Raw genomic sequence first — 12,734 nt, 5'->3', positions numbered from 1 at the left:
AACACTAACACAAGTGCAAAAAGTGGTTTTCAATGCCAGCACAAGTGACAAAACTGGTTCTGCAACACAAGCTCTAGTCTGGAAAGTGGTTTTCAATGCCAGCACAAGTGCGAAAAGTGGTTTTGCAACAGCAACACAAAGTGACCGGATATCAGCATGTTGGCCTTCATATCCAATGTGTGCTAATATCTCAGTCGACGTGTAATTTAAGGTCGCACAGAATGTCGACATCTGACCTTGTGTGAAGGACATTGCCGACCCAAAATCAATTAACTTCACTTGGCCCTGCCAACTGTGAAGTATATTTTGATGCTAGAGAAAAACAGAAATTGACAAGTTAAAGGAAACATCATAACATGGATTATACTAGAAAAGTGAAATATGCTTCATGAAGAAAATGAAATAGCTGGAAACAGTTTGGACGTCCTCCCTTGATGGTGAGTCTGCGTGCATGCTGGACGCAAATGATTCTGTTGAAAACCGATCCGCAGGTAACACTGCAGGTCATCTGGTTTCCTGGTGTTTCCTGCAGAAAAAACAAATACATTTCTTGCCAAATATTAAATAGTTTTCAGAATGTAATGATGTAATATATATAACACATATATATATATATAGATACATACAGTATATATATATATTATATATATATATATATATATATATATATATATATATATATATATATATATATATTGTTACAGATCGCGGTTTAGATGTTATGATGACCGAGCGGTGGTGTATTACCGCGACCTAACAGGATCCCCGACTCACCCGATTCCACCCAAACGTTGGCCGGATCGCACCGCAGCTAGTCATTTGGGAAAAGACAAAGGCGACACGGATGTGAAGAAGAAGAAGAAGACAAAAAGGTTGGAAATACTACTAAATTTATTTACTATTTACACACATAAGCAAAAAGAAAGCAGTCGCGTTTATTTACAAGCACATAAGACGCAGGTGACACAGTGAAAATACTAGCTTACCTACAGTCTTAATTAACCCAGGACAGAACAAACAAAAGACAGACTCACGCGGGGAATGACAGGAATGGCAGGAGGTGGATGGCTGGAGGTGAACGCTTGGTGGAGCCAACGCGGAGCTTGGTGGAGCTTTGGTGGAGGTGAACGCTTGGTGGAGCCAACGCGGAGCTTGGTGGAGCCTTAGTGGAGGTGAACGCTTGGTGGAGCCAACGCGGAGCTTGGGGGGTTGGTGTGACGGGTTCTCTCTCCTTCCCTCACAAGCTTCAGGACTCTTTCTCTCTCTTTCTTAGTCCCACCCAGTCCAACAACTTCCTCTCTTGCTTAGTCCAACTCAAGGCCTTCCTGTCTTCTGATCTCCTCCCTCCTCGACTCCTCACCGCAACCAACGCAACCACTGACCGCCACCACCGACTCCTCACCGCAACCAACTGACCACCGACTCCACTGACTCACTCTTCACGACTCTCTCTTGACGACCAACTCTTTGTGACCAACCCACTTGCTTCCTGCGTGCGCGCCTTTATAACGCCTCCGGCGATTAAGCCGCCGGCCTTTTGGACACGCCCATCGGGGTGCTCACCTCGGCCCTGGTTGGTCGCGCGACCCTCGGGCTCCGCCCTTGATGATGACGGGCGGGCACGCCTTTCTTCTCCGATTCGAGCACATGGTCAATGGTGGTTTGGGAGGGGAGGTAATTCGGCAATCGAGGCCCGGCAATGACGGAAGGGGATGTAAAAGGAAATGGATATTTTGGGGATGGGAAGGAAAGGGGATCTATTCTCTTTCACTGGTGCAATGGAGTACTTCAATTAATGGGAGACACAGCCTTACTCTAAAACACAGAATAAGAGATAACTATCAACAGGGGTATTCTATTACTTGGCTGACGTGTATGCTTGTGGACTAATTATGGGATGCCCTTTCACCTTTACACAGCTCCGGAGGTAGGGGGGCGCAGAATAAACAATAATAATAATAGTACAGCACACAATCAAAAAATATACAGTCCTCATCTCCGCAACACTGCACCCTCCTCCTCTTAGGCACGGCCCGGGCCTACAACTTTTATTTTTAGTGTGACACGTAGGTGTAGTTCCCTCTACTTTTAACCTGACCCTGAGTGCGACAGTTTTTAAAACATAAATAAATGTGTCCCGCTGCTCCATTGCACCCTGCCTAACAGACTTACGCCCACAGTTAACCGAATTGCGGAATGGTCTTCAAACTATACACTGACGGTGGGAAGCATTATTTACAATGACGCTATTTTTATTTACAAAACTAACCCAGGACCTGTGGTTGTTCTTTCTGGGGGGGAGACAGTCTGCTCTGCATCGACGCACCATGAAAGCACCCAAAAACGCACCAATACAAGCAACCTCAAGCACCAATCGGTGCAGTCACCATTGTTCATCAATAAAAATAAACCAACAACCCCTAACCCTGCAGGTGATCTCTTGCTCTTCGGCTCCCTCTGCTGGTTATTATTATTTTCCTGGTGTTGTCATCTTCCCTTGCTCTCGGCCTATTTGCAATAAAAGAATGCACCTAACGTGTCCGTTTTTATTTTATTTATGGCCCACAGGGGCCGACTACGTGTGGTTCACCTGTGGGGCATCGGTGCCCTGTGGCCAAGGTCCGCCAGCAAGATTTCGGGCCCTCATGGCCGGTTCCAGCAGAGGGGCCATGCCCCAACCCATGGGGTCCATAAGTGGTGCTCGGCCACAGACATGTGGTCCATAATGTGGTGCATCGATGCAGACAGCTGGTTCTGGGAATTTCAGGCGCACAATGGCCGACCCACGCACGATCCCCTCGGCACCCAGTGGCGCACAGGTCATGTGGGAGACAAAAGGGGAAAGACAATTGAGCGAGGGGTAAGGTCACAAGGGTACACATCAATAAGGCAATGCAAGGCGAAATGCGTACGGAGGGCGAAGTGAGAAAGCTCGTCCCTACCGTACGTCACCCCCCTGTCACCTACACTACCCTTGCCCTTACCCCATATGTACAAAAATCTACACATTTACAAATTCGTCACTACTGTCACGTCTTCCCCATATTTCCTCTATACCAAATTTGTCGCCACAATCCCTCTACTTCAAAATTTGCCATCACCCAATTCGTCATCAATCCTCATAAGGAGGGAGAGATGGAACATCAAAGCACAATGTCACACCCACGTCATGATGCGTCTCACATTCCAAAACATTTGCATCAAAAATAATTAAACATGGCATGGTGCGGAGTACCTGTCACCTCAGGTGAGTGGATGCAGATGGTGCGAGGAGACTTCATCCTAACTACTTTCTAAATGACATTAACACACTTTACACTACACGGGGTCTTTACCTGCCAATCCATTGGCCACTTACACTATTGGTTCTAAAAACCAATTCCCATTGACCAAACTGTGGTGCTTCTCAATTTGGGGTCTCACTCCCCCGATTCATCTCCCGGTGCCTCGCACAATTTCTGGGCTGCGACATGTAGCTCTCCCAGCAGGTCTACCCACCTGCACACCTCCACCACTGCAGTTGCCACCCGAGCTTACCTAGCTCCTCACCCTAACCTAACTAACTGGGGAAGGCCCTCTCCTGGCTCTGTCACCCCTTGGTGCCCCCTGGCACTGGGCTACCCGGGTCCGTCCTCCGGATCCTCGGGCCCCATCCACAACTACCGGCTCCCAGAGCCCACCTGCGGCCTCACCTGGCCGACATCCTTACAGTGGTGGAGTGCCCAAACCAACTACACACACTAACAGGCTACACGCCCAGCCATTTCCACAACACTAATGCACCCATCCAAAGACCATTCTTTCACCCGCACCACAGATGCCAATATCCAACCACAATTTACCTGTACCCTCTACCTAACACTTACACTACCCGCCCCGGGTATCCGTGATGGGGGTCCACTCTTCCCCCATTCACACCTTCGCACCATCCACTCCACTCCACAATTTCCACCATACTCACTCCACGACCATCCATTCCAATACTCCATACCATTTATTCCATACAACCATTTATTTCACACAACCATTCTCCATTCACCTGTTGTTGCACACCTGTGCAATCACACCTGGTGCCACCTGCACCCTCCTCCTCTTCCTGGACCAGTTGGTCAACACAACACACATCACCACTCACTCATACACTGCTCCATTCACCTGTTCAGTTGCACACCTGTGCAATCACACCCGTTCAATCCTCACACACACGGCATCATCTCAGCTAACTACTCCCCTCTGAAACTTGCGCTTCCCAGTCGTCCCTTTAAACTATTGCGCTCCCACGTCATTATCATCCACACTAAACTACCTGCGTCCCCACTACAGGTATCAGTGTCACTAACTAACCCTTAACGTTACCTAATGTCAATCTCTTCTAGATCCCTACACACAATATAACCTAACCCACCCGGGCTAGTTTTCACTGCCATACACCCCATAAACTATAGCTCCTTTGCCCCACTCTGTGAGGGATGGTGGATTTGCCATCCCACCACATTGGGGGTCTCTCCGCTATCAATTTTGCTCGTCCAAATTCCAACCAATTCAAAAATTTCCCATTTACTGCCAATTCTACCCACTATTATAAATTTCGTATCAAATCACTACCATCATCATCACAGTCCGCTATATCCTAGCCTCGGTGCGTCATGACATCATTAAACTCGGCTTCGTAAAGCCGAGCAATGAATTCGGGTGGTTTGGTCGCCTGCAGGTTGAATTCGTCCGGCTTTCGGTTCAAGGGAGGTGGTTTGGTTGGACCGAGGTTCCACGCACCATCTCGGCGCGGCACCTTGCGGTCCCGGGCCCGATGGCTCAATCTCCCCTGGTCGGAACCCCGTCCCCACGAGGGGGCACCGTACCGCTTCCTCCCACTCGCCCTTGAACCGGACCGGTCGCCTCGCCCTACAAAGCCCGGACTCGACCGTGCGGGGCGGGGCCAAGCCCGAATCGGCAACGACGCTTCGAAGAGAAGCGACGCAGCATCGACCCGCGCCGGGCCTCGCACCCAACAAAGCACCCCACGCCCCGAGTGCTCGCATCGGCTATCCGTCGCCCTCACCGCTACCCCGGTTACCGTCGATGCTTCACTTGCATGCTTACAAGCATACGCTACCCCTTTCACCCTCACAAAACCTGGCGTTCCAACGCCGTCCGTACATTCCACCAACGCTCTCCCTGTTACACACCACACTTCTCGCGCACTCTTGCGCACACTTTGGTCCACACCTCTCCTCCGTTACGTCCTCCGTAACACTCACCATGGGCGTGCACTCTTGCATCCACCCACTAACGCGCTCGGATGGGCTCTCCCACACTCGCGCCATGACCAATTCAGGTGTGCTTTCTCGCACACGTTCCACCACCACCTTACTCTCCGTGTCACACTTCGTACACCCCGACGTGCATTCTCGCTCGCACTCGGTTTCACACTCGCGCTCCGATGTGCCCTCTCGCACCTGCGCCATCACCAACTCACTATTCGTGTCACACTCCGTACACCCCGACGTGCATTCTCGCTCGCACTCGGTTTCACTCCCACACTTTATAACACACCCACTCGCCGACGCACACTTTTTCCTCCCGCGCGTGCCATTTCCACTCACACGGGACCCTTCACCAACGCCCGGATGCTTCCTCGATCCCAAGCGCGCGAAAATTCTTTTGTCGCTAAACATCCTCCTGCAAAATCTACCCGCACAATATACAGCACGACTCACCTGGGGGATCCTTTTCTCCACGCGAACCTGCAAACTTCCATTCGGGTTAAGCACAGCATCGTGATGTGAGCAGGGACTTTGTACATAATCCATTTCTCCCTGCAATTCCCGGGCTACCTCCGTCATCTCTTCAATTTTAATTCCCAGCACTGCTTTTTATTTATTAACCTCGGCGACCGCTGGCTTTAATAAAACACCCTCCTCTACCTCGGCGGTCGCCGGCTTTTCCAAACCCCGTGTCGCGATTTCTACCCCCGTCATTGTACCCGTGCTTTCCTCCGCTTCGCTCAACCGGCGCTTCTCGACCCGCGTTACTTCCTTGTGCACCCCTGGGACCCTTTCGCCCACCATGCGATCCATGGTCTCCCCACATTTTTGCATGCGGTCACCCATTCTGTTGGTTATTGCTTCAATTTGGTTTCCCAATCGCTCACTGTTAGCATCCATCCGGTTCCCCATTACCCACAATTGCTCACCCCGAGCTTTAATTTGCTCACTCTGCAGGTTGAGGGACGCCTGCATTTGTACCATAAATTGGGTCATGAAGGCTTGCATTTGGGCCGCGCTCATTGGTTCCGCAGCCGTGGCCCCCTCAACCACGTGCGCGAGAGCGCCATTTTGTGCGTCTGAAACCTCCGCAACCACATTGCCATTTTTCTCCTCATTGCTCTCCTCCATTTGATCCTGGGTTACTCCTAAACCCTCTATCTCTCCCACCGGCATCCCGTCGCCTTGACCAGCCATGGCGCGATTTCAAAGTTCAGGTTTTGCTTTAAAACAAAACAAATTTCGTCCGCTCCAAATTTTGACCAAATTTTTTCTAGATGTTTTTTTTTAAAAATTTGGTTCGGGCCCCGAATCTCACTCCCAGACACCAATTGTTACTTAATAACACAATTGGTGTTCCAAAATTTGGGCCTAACAAATTTAGTCCCAGGTCCGAATCCCACTCCTGACACCAATTGTTACAGATCGCGGTTTAGATGTTATGATGACCGAGCGGTGGTGTATTACCGCGACCTAACAGGATCCCCGACTCACCCGATTCCACCCAAACGTTGGCCGGATCGCACCGCAGCTAGTCAATAGGGAAAAGACAAAGGCGACACGGATGTGAAGAAGAAGAAGAAGACAAAAAGGTTGGAAATACTACTAAATTTATTTACTATTTACACACATAAGCAAAAAGAAAGCAGTCACGTTTATTTACAAGCACATAAGACGCAGGTGACACAGTGAAAATACTAGCTTACCTACAGTCTTAATTAACCCAGGACAGAACAAACAAAAGACAGACTCACGCGGGGAATGACAGGAATGGCAGGAGGTGGATGGCTGGAGGTGAACGCTTGGTGGAGCCAACGTGGAGCTTGGTGGAGCTTTGGTGGAGCCAACGCGGAGCTTGGTGGAGCTTTGGTGGAGGTGAACGCTTGGTGGAGCCAACGCGGAGCTTGGTGGAGGTGAACGCTTGGTGGAGCCAACGCGGAGCTTGGGGGGTTGGTGTGACGGGTTCTCTCTCCTTCCCTCACAAGCTTCAGGACTCTTTCTCTCTCTTTCTTAGTCCCACCCAGTCCAACAACTTCCTCTCTTGCTTAGTCCAACTCAAGGCCTTCCTGTCTTCTGATCTCCTCCCTCCTCGACTCCTCACCGCAACCAACGCAACCACTGACCGCCACCACCGACTCCTCACCGCAACCAACTGACCACCGACCCCACTGACTCACTCTTCACGACTCTCTCTTGACGACCAACTCTTTGTGACCAACCCACTTGCTTCCTGCGTGCGCGCCTTTATAACGCCTCCGGCGATTAAGCCGCCGGCCTTTTGGACACGCCCATCGGGGTGCTCACCTCGGCCCTGGTTGGTCGCGCGACCCTCGGGCTCCGCCCTTGATGATGACGGGCGGGCACGCCTTTCTTCTCCGATTCGAGCACATGGTCAATGGTGGTTTGGGAGGGGAGGTAATTCGGCAATCGAGGCCCGGCAATGACGGAAGGGGATGTAAAAGGAAATGGTTATTTTGGGGATGGGAAGGAAAGGGGATCTATTCTCTTTCACTGGTGCAATGGAGTACTTCAATTAATGGGAGACACAGCCTTACTCTAAAACACAGAATAAGAGATAACTATCAACAGGGGTATTCTATTACTTGGCTGACGTGTATGCTTGTGGACTAATTATGGGATGCCCTTTCACCTTTACACAGCTCCGGAGGTAGAGGGGCGCAGAATAAACAATAATAATAATAGTACAGCACACAATCAAAAAATATACAGTCCTCATCTCCGCAACAATATATATATATATATATATATATATATATATATATATATATATATATATATATATATATATATATATATATATATATATATATATATATATATATATAGATATATATACATATATACAGTCACGTGAAAAAGTAAGTACACCCCATGTAAACTTTTGACTTTTTCAACATATTTCAACATACAGCTATTTGATCTTCATTTCAACAATATTGATAGATAAAAGTGATATAATACAACAAATATCATGAAACATTTACATTTTGTAGTCCATTGTATAATTTAAATAAACATAAATGCAAATTTCGCATGTGGAAAAAGTAAGTACACCCCTCCATTTATCACGACTTCAAATACTGAAAATTAGAATCAGGTGCACCAGCTCAGGTGCAAATGATGAGAACATCGTTAGAGAGGAACTGGGAGGAACCTGTCTTATTTAAACCTCAGACATTTCGTTTGGTTTGCTCTTTGTTGTTGAAGTGCGCGGCGTCACCTTGCCTAGATCAAAAGAGCTCTCTGAGGCCTTCAGAAAGAAGGTTATAGATGCCTACGAGGCTGGGAAGGATTTAAAAAGATCTCCAAACAATTTGAAATCAATCATTCGACTGTCCAGAAGATCATCTACAAGTGGAGAAGATTCCAAACAACTGCCAACTTGTTCAGGCCAGGCCGCCCCAGCAAGTTCAGCCTGAGAGCAGACCGCAAGATGCTGAAAGAAGTCTCTAAGAACCCCAGAATGTCATCACGGGACCTACAGGTAGCTCTTGCCACTGTTGATGTCAAAGTGCACGAGTCTACCATTAGAAAGAGGCTGCACAAATTTGATCTACATGGGAGGTGTGCCAGGAGGAAACCTTTGCTGTCCAGAAAGAACATCAGGGCAAGACTGAAGTTTGCCAATGAACACCAAGGCAAAGACCAGCACTTCTGGAACAACGTGCTCTGGACAGATGAGTCAAAGGTAGAGCTATTTGGCCACAGTACCAGAAGACATGTTTGGCGAAAACCAAAGACAGCATTTGACCACAATAACCTGATACCAACTGTAAAGCATGGTGGTGGAAATATTATGGTTTGGGGCAGCTATGCTGCATCAGGGCCTGGGCAGCTCACCGTCATAGAATCCACTATGAATTCTTCATTGTACCAAAGGGTGCTTGAGGATAATGTGAGGCCATCTGCCGGAAAGTTGAAGCTCAACCGAAGGTGGACCTTGCAACATGACAATGACCCTAAACATACCAGTAAATCCACCAAGGAATGGCTGAGAAGAAAGAAATGGAGGGTTCTGGAATGGCCAAGTCAAAGTCCGGATCTAAATCCCATCGAGATGTTGTAGGGGGATTTGAAACGAGCTGTGCATGCAAGAAACCCCTGAAACATCTCACAGCTGAAAGAATTCTGCATGGAGGAGTGGGCAAAAATTTCTCCCAGTCGATGTCAGAGACTGGTAGACAGTTATAAGAAACGCCTACTTGAGGTTGTTTATGCCAAAGGGGGCAATACCACCTATTAGAGCCAAGGGTGTACTTACTTTTTCCACATGCGAAATTTGCATTTATGTTTATTTAAATTATACAATAGACTACAAAATGTAAATGTTGCATGATATTTGTTATATTATATCACCTTTATCTATCAATATTGTTGAAATGAAGATCAAATAGCTGTATGTTGAAATATGTTGAAAAAGTCAAAACTTTACATGGGGTGTACGTGACTGTATATATATATCCAAGATATTCTAGTTTTTATGATGATTGTGATTAAATGTGATTCTGTATTGTGATTTTCTGGTCTACTCTGGGATACAAAACATAAACTATTGACCTGGCACCGCATAGTCCATTAATTGATGGGAATATGATATTTCTGATGAAGTTCCTCATCCTCATCCGAATATTGTGGAGCATCAGGCGGCTGGCTGCCTTAACCTCCAACGAAGTAAACTAGAACATCACTCGGTAAAGAGCATACCTCCGCCAGGCTGAACAGGTTAAATTTTGTATCCCACATGCGATAGGCCAGATCTGGATCCAGACCTGAACCAAAATCTAATCGGCTTGTTCTTGTCATTTACCCAAGTCATCCACCAAGTTTTGTCATAACCCATCCACAACTTCTTGAGATATCATGCTATATCTAGTTTTTGAACCTATCACTCAATGGTGAAGAATCACTTAAAAATTATCTGATGCGGATTTGAATCTTCACCGAAATTGAAACAATTCTTGAAACACACCCAACCTGTCCACCAATTTTCGTCTGACTCCACCCACAACCTAAGATATCCTTCCTGTTCACAGACAAACAGACAGAGATGAAAATATCACCTCCATTTACCTTCAGTTGTGGAGATAATAACATAAAAACATATCAAACACAAATTATTGTGAGAAATAAACACCAAATGTCGCATATTTGAAACACACGTTTAGAGGAATAAACAGAGAAATAAAAATATGTTTGGTAATCAGAAGAGGGCACTGCAGTATTTTAAAAGCTTTCCGACACCACTTCTTTGCAATCAGTCATTGGGTGGATACATATTGAGAATTCCATCCGAATTGCATCATCCAGTTCAAAGTTATATCTTTGGCTTCCAGGCCGACAGGACAGAAGCCTATTGTTCTTGTTAGGATCATCCTTATATTGTGACAATTTTTGTGATTATCATTATATGATGACAATTTTTGTGTTTATCATTATATAATGACAATTTTTGTGATTACCATTATATTTCTGACAATTTTTGAGATTATTATAATATTTCTGACAATTTTTGTGATTATCATTATATTTCTGACAATTTTGTGATTATTATAATACTTCTAACAATTTGTGATTATCATTATATTATGACAATTTTTGTGATTACCATTATGTTGCTGACCATTTTTCTGATTACCATTATATTTATGACAATTTTTCTGATTACCATTATATTTATGACAATTTTTGTGATTATCATCATATTATGACAATTCTTGTGATTATAATTATATTTCTGGCAATTTCTGTGATCATCATGATATTTTGGGCAATTTTTGTGATTACCATTATATTTCTGACCATTTTTGTGATCACCATTATATTTTTGACCATTTTTGTGATCACCATTATATTTCTGACAATTTTTCTGATTACCATTATATTTATGACAATTTCTGTGATTGTCATTATATTTCTGGCAATTTTTGTGATTACCATTATATTTCTGACCATTTTTGTGATCACCATTATATTTCTGACCATTTTTGTGATCACCATTATATTTCTGACAATTTTTCTGATTACCATTATATTTATGACAATTTTTGTGATTATCATCATATTATGACAATCCTTGTGATTATAATTATATTTCTGGCAATTTCTGTGATTATCATTATATTTCTGGCAATTTTTGTGATTACCATTATATTTCTGACCATTTTTGTGATCACCATTATATTTCTGACCATTTTTGTGATCACCATTATATTTCTGACAATTTTTCTGATTACCATTATATTTATGACAATATCTGTGATTATCATTATATTTCTGGCAATTTTGTGATTACCATTATATTTCTGACCATTTTTGTGATCACCATTATATTTCTGACAATTTTTATGATTACCATTATATTTATGACAATTTTTGTGATTATCATCATATTGTTACGGTTTTTAGAACCTTCACATGTAAATTTAGTAGTAAATTCCCTTATAAATGACCCCTGTGTACATGTCCCCTTAATTGGCTGTTAATTAAAGATTGCACCTTAGTTAGTCCATGTACAACACGTCGGACACTTTAGGACCTCTCTATAGTTATGTCATTATTATGCGTTCCAGGTAAGGCTGTGTTTCCAATAGTTGACTCTACGTTGCATCAATCAAATAAGATAGCCCCCCTTTCGTTTTCTATCCCAGCAGTGCGAGTGGTTTTCTATCCCGGCGGTGCGAGTGGTTTTCTATCCCGCAAGACGCCATTGGCCATGTGCTCTGTGTCGGAGAAGAAGGGGGGAGGAGCCGCCAAATCACGGGTGTGGCACCACCTCGTCATCAAAGGTGGAGTCAGAGAGCCCTTGCCAACCAACCATCGCCGAGGTGAGCCCACCAGTAGGCGTGTCAGCGGGGCCGGCGGCTTGATACGGCCAAGGCCAATAAAAGGGACTACGAGGGACTGCTTATGCAGATGAGTGAGGAGAGGCGATCAGATAAGAAGGAAGAGGCACTCGGCGAGTTCACTTGAGATGAGAAGGGGGTCACGCATCGCGAGCGAATGGTATTGAGAGAACGCATTGAGCGACTGAAGAGCGCATTGTTCGCGGTTAATTGAACTGTTCGCTTATTACGTACGCGGCTGAGCCGCGAGGGTAACCGCCGAAGCCGGCCTACCGTTGCCCTGTGATAGTCCCACACACGCCAAACGTCACGCGGAGAGCTCCTGCTGTTTGGTTAATCTGCTTCGCGGTGCGAGTTGGGGACTGGAGAACGAGCTACCTGGACGCCATACCTGAACCATCTCCTCCAGCCATTCCTGCCTGAAATTCCCATTTGTGTACGTGAGTTTGTGCTGTTTGTGTTGTCCGGGGTATAAGTAAGACTGTTTAAGTATTTGCGCTGTGTCTTCTTCTTCTTCTTCTTCTTCTTCTGTATATTGCTTTCGTTCCTTCTCTTTCTTTGGTTTTGTATAGTTAATTAATAAATACCTGTTCCTTCTTATTCTTGG

This window comes from Myxine glutinosa, chromosome 6 (assembly GCF_964187855.1).
Source record: "Myxine glutinosa chromosome 6, kmMyxGlut1.1, whole genome shotgun sequence".
NCBI lineage: Eukaryota > Metazoa > Chordata > Myxini > Myxiniformes > Myxinidae > Myxine > Myxine glutinosa.
This window is presented reverse-complemented; position numbering follows the sequence as displayed.